The sequence below is a fragment of the Sturnira hondurensis genome, unplaced genomic scaffold, assembly GCF_014824575.4.
Source record: "Sturnira hondurensis isolate 20B ecotype Veracruz unplaced genomic scaffold, ASM1482457v3 Scaffold0022583, whole genome shotgun sequence".
Lineage (NCBI taxonomy): Eukaryota > Metazoa > Chordata > Mammalia > Chiroptera > Phyllostomidae > Sturnira > Sturnira hondurensis.
In genome coordinates, this window is record NW_028095214.1 from 163,195 (window position 1) to 168,666 (window position 5,472).

Consider the following 5,472-nt stretch of genomic DNA (forward strand, 5'->3'; position numbering starts at 1 on the left):
ATTTGTCTTTAGAGAAGAAGGGAAGGAGAGAAGGAGAGAAACACCAATGTATGGTTGCCTCTCGTGAGTTCTCTGCTGGGAACTGGCCTACAACCTAGATATGTACCCTGACTGGGAATCGAACCACGATCTTGTGGTTCGCAGGCCACTGCTCAATCCACTGAGCTACACCAGACAGGGCTAAAATGTTTTATTTGTTTTGTTTTGTTTTTATGTGTCCCAGGCATGAACCAGCTCTGGCCACCAATGCTGGCAACAAGCTAGAATGAATTAAGGACTGTACAACTGCTTTGCCCCTGACTGATATAAGAGCAACACCACCAATCAGGTGTGTCCTCGCCCATTGCAAGGGGGTTCCTTAGTCACTTTTAATCTGGAGTAGTCTTATCTATACCTTTGGCAAATTCAATTCTAGAGATGGAGAATGGACCCATTAGATAAATATTGAGTGTCTGCTTTTCCTCTTCTGTGTCCTGCAAGGAATTAGAGAGTGCCACATTGAAAAGCACAGAGCCCATTGCTGCTAACTGAGGTCTCTCAATCCAGAGTTGAACACAGACAAGAAAACTAGCAATTTCTATGCAGGATGGCAGTTACTGTAAGAAGTACCAAAGGGAGTACACACATCAGGAGGGACCATACCTAAACTGAGTTGGGAAAAGAAAGAAAAGATTCCTGGAAGAGATGATATTGGATGGGAAGCCCCTGAGATGAATAGGAGTTATTCAGGCTGGGAGAAAGACATTGCTGGGATAATACTGTACAGCTAGTGGCAATGGCATTTGCATTACCCTGTGGCATAAGACACCTGTTCTGATCAATGAATTGAAATGCATTCCAGACTTCGGACATGAGATCTGAATTGGGAGGAGGTGTGCATGGGGCTGGTGTCAGGTAGTGGCTGGATTGTGCAAAGGCTTGGAAGTCATTTTAAGGGTTCATTGTTGATCTTAGAGCAATGAAGAGACATCGAAGATTTTTTTTTTGAACAAGAAAGTGATGATTAAATTTGTGTTTTAAAAGAACTACAAGAGATGATGTTTATCTGTACCAAGGTGAAACAGTGGACATGAAGAGTCACGTACACATCTGAGATCTAGAGGAAGCAGAACTGACAGGTGGAGACTGGTTGGACAGAGAGGTTGAGAGGCAGGTAGTGGTAGAAGATAAAGCAGGGTTCCTGGTTTTGGCACTGAGTGGAAGCTGGAGCCATTGTCTAAGGAGGAAGATACAATGGCAGGAGTAGTTTTCAGGATGTTTTTATGCTGAAATGTTTGGGTAACTTGTACAAAGTTAGAGTGTGAAACTGAGGTTTCCTTGACTCCCAATCCAAGGCTGGTGACTATATGCCCTGCTTCTTAACTCTTTTCAGTCCAGAGAGACCCTGGGTGGGAAACACATGGACAGGCACCCCTGAGAAGTAGGCTGCATGGCCTGCTTCCTCTCCCAGGGAGTCCACAGCCAAGGGAACCCTAGTGTTTAACAGATATAGTTATAAAGATGGTGCAAGGAGGTCTAAGCCTGGGTGGTGATTCCACAAGCTCAAAGAGGCTGGACAGATTGGATAACATGTTGGTGTGGTCAGGCTATCACCTTAAATAAGGGGGATGCCCAGACACGGTAGGAGGTTTGCTGAGAGCAGATGGAGCAGGAGGCCAGGCCAGAATAGGTTGCAGGAAAATGCCACCTTTTCTTCAAACTGTCAAAGAAGGGCTGAGAGGGACAAGGGAGCTAGTCAGCACAGAGTTCTTTCTCCATGGAAGCCACTATGACAGTTTCCATTCTACCATTTTTACTGCCGAGGAAAGCAGAGATCAGAGAGATTCAGTGACCTGCCTAAGCTCATATGGATAGTATGTGCAGATGCAGGACTGGGGAGAAAAAGCTGATGCTAAATCTCTCTGCTGTTGCTCTATGCCTTCTGGTATCAAGTAGAAACTCAGGTTCATTCTGAGCAACTGTAAAAACTGTTCAGGTGGGGTCAGGTGGGGGGATGCCTGGATAAAAGGAATAAAGAGGAAGTTTACAGTTGCCATTTGAAGTAGTCAATGGCACCATGCAAAGCTCTGGCCATTGTTAGAAAAAGTCCTTCCTTAAAGAGGAAAAAAGAGGTGTAAGAGCTGGGAAGGATTAATTCTGGGAATTTAGCTGAGGGTATAGCAGAGAAAGAGGTCCCACAGCACTGAACTGCAAAAAGTCTGGCCTCCAGGAAGCAGAATCCAACCAGGGCAGTCATAACTAGACTGGCTTATCTAGTGTGAAATTCAGCCTCTATGCCCCTTCCTTATCCCCAATCCAGGATCTTGTTCTTGATCTACTGCCGTTAGTCTTGGGTAAAAGCTGGTCTAGAATTGGTGATGCTACAACTCCAGCCCCAGCTTTAGGGAGTTTTGTTGATATTTATAAAAAACTGTATCTTCCCGCCCTGGCTGGTGTAGCTCAGTGGATTGAGTGCGGGCCTGCAAACCACACGATCGTGGTTCGATTCCCAGTCAGGGCACATGCCTGGGTTGCAGGCCAGTTCCCACAGGGGACACACCAGAGGCAACCATACGTTGATATTTCTCTCTCTCTCCTTCCTTTCCCCTCTAAAAATAAATAAATAAAATCTTTAAAAACAAAACAAAACTGTATCTTCCCTTCTGACCTATATTCACCCCAGTTTGCAGACATGCCCTGTCCTGACTGGCTGGGATGGAAGTACTTAAGAAGAATAGGTCTCAGCTGGACTCTTCCTTTTCTTCCAGCACCAGAAAGACAGGAGCCTGCTTAGGTACAACAGCCAGTAATCCTTTTAGCAGCTCAGCAGGAGGGGGAAGTTCAGGAAGCTGGAGCATTTGGGCTCAACTAAATCCTCTAGGGCAGGGCACCAAGAATAAGGGAGAAGGAGCAACTGGGATTTGAGGACTAAGAGAAATGATTTGCCCTGTCCCAGTTCTCATCTGCCAGGATTGTAACTCAGGAGTTGGCTGCTGTCAGATAGCATTAATTGACATCCAAGGTCACATAGTTTCATCAATGTGTATCCTCTCCACTGTCTACAGATCAGCACTTAACAGGCTGATTTTAGATGTAAGAGGCAGAAATGATGGCTGGCCTAGAAAGGGACTTACTCCTGTCTGGGTGCAGGATTTCTCCTGCTGTCAGGATATCCAACGAATTCAGCTCCAAATGGCTTTAAGGACATGTAGAATGAACAGAGACAAGCAGAAGCAACTACCAATGTACTGATGGACCAACTCAGTCCTCCACAAATAGCTGGGCAGTGCCTCAGAAAAACAAGTCAGGGGTCTACTTTGTAGAATCTGAGGGAGGAAGTAAGCTATGCAAAGATTTTTTTTCTGTATGTGTATGTCTGCTAAAATTTGCTTTATATCTTGGGAAAAGAACCTCAAGCTTCTTCAATCTACTTCTATCACGTATATTTGGCAGGTCTTGGGAAATATTTTCCCTATTAAGCAAACCAACAGCTGCTGATTTTGGCTATGGTTTGTCTTTTTCAGTTCTTGGGAGAAAAGAAGATGCTCAGCTGTACTCAAAAGCTACCAGTGGAAATCAAAATAAAAACACAGAACACATGGGTGTGGGGGATGGAGGTCGTGAGGGGTGCCAAAAGAGTTCTCCTCCTGCCCAGGGCTGGCCTAGTGTACCCACTTTCACACTGCAGGGCTGCATGGGTTCTTCAAAGATACTCCTATCTGACCTTCACCAATAGGAAACACAGATACAGTGGCAGATTTCTTATTCTTTTAAAAATTTGTTCATGGGTTTATTTCTCCCTGTTAAATTTATTTTTTGGGTCATTTTATTTCTCTATTTATTTTTAAAATTATTTTATTGTTTTTCAATTGCTGTTGTCTGCATTTTCCACCCACTACTCCCAGCCAAATTCACCTTTCTCCCTTCCTCCTCTGCTCCCCCTGCCCTCCCTGGTTTTATCCATGTGTCTTGTGTAGTTGTTCCTGAAACCCTTCCCCTCATTATTACCTTGAATCTTCCCTCTGGTTACTGTCAGATTGTTCTTAATTTCAAGGTCTCCAGGTATATTTTGATTGCTTTTTTCTTTTGTTGATTATGTTCCAGTTAAAGGTGAGGTAATATGGTATTTGTTTTATTCCATTTTGCATAATGTTCTCCAGATTCATCCAACTTGTTGCAAAGGATAGGAGCTCCTTTTTTCATTCTTCTGCATAGTATTCCATTGTGTAAATGTACCACAGGTTTTTATTATTATTATTATTCATTACAAATAGTATACTCTTTCTTTCTTTCTTTTTAAAAATTGCTTTATTGTTGCTCAGTTGTCTGCATTACACTCCACTGATCCTGCACACCCTGGCCAATTACACCTCCCTCCCTTATTTTGACCCTCCCCCTTGGTTTTGTCCCTGTGCCCTCCCCCTTGGTTTTGTCCCAGGTAGCTCCTAAATCCTTCCCCTCACTACCACTTACTCCATCCCCTCTGGCTATTGTTAGATTGTTCTTAATTTTAATGTCTGGTTATATTTTGTTTGTTTTTTTCTTTTATTGATTATATTCAAGTTAAAGGTGAGATCATATGGTACTTTTTCCTCAACATCTGGATTTTTTCACTTAGCATAATGCTCTCCAATATCATCCATGTTGTTGCTTCATGCTGGAGCTGCTCTTTCTCTCTGCTGTGTAGTATCCTAGTGCATAAATGTACCATAGTTTTTGATCCACACATTTACTGATGGGCACTTAAGTTGCTTCCAGGACGTGGCTATTGTAAATTGTGCCGCTATGAACATTGGGGTGCATAGGTTCTTTTGGATTGGTGTTTCAGGGATCTTAGGATATAACCCCAGTAGTGGAATTGCTGGGTCAAAAGGCAGTTTCATTCTTCATTTTCTGAGGAAGTTCCATAATGTTTCCCACAGTGGCTGTACCAGTCTGCATTCCCACAAATAGTTTACTAGGGTTCCCTTTTCTTCACATCCTTTCCAACACTTGATCATTGATTTGTTTACGATGGTCATTCTGACTGGTGTGAAGTGGTATCTCATTGTGGTTTTAATTTTGCATCTCTCTGATGGCTAGTGATGCTGAACATCTTTTCATATGTCTCTGGGCCCTCTGTATGTCCTCCTTGGAGAAGTGTCTGTTCAAGTCTTTTGCCCATTTTTTTAATTGGGGTTTTGTCTTCCTGCAGTAGAGTTGTGTGAATTCTTTATATATTTTGGAGATCAAAGCCTTGTCTGAGGTATCATTGGTAAATATGTTTCCCTGTATAGTTGGTTCTCCTTTAATTTTAATCCTTTTTCTTTAGCCATGCAGAAGCTTTTTAATTTGATGAGGTCCCATTTGTCTATTCTTTCCTTTATGCCCCTTGCTTTAGGGGACATATCGGTGAAGATGTTGCTGAGTGGAATGTCTGCAATTTTTCTGCTGATGTTTTTCTCTAGGACTTTTATGGTGTTGCAACTTACACCTAGTATTTAACCACCTTAA

The 5,472-nt window shown here is 42.9% G+C and overlaps 1 pseudogene; it reads right to left on the reverse strand.

Moving 5' to 3' along the window:
- Positions 1–210: 210 nt before the first annotated feature.
- Positions 211–354, reverse strand: LOC118979933 (uncharacterized; annotated as a pseudogene).
- Positions 355–5,472: the final 5,118 nt, after the last annotated feature.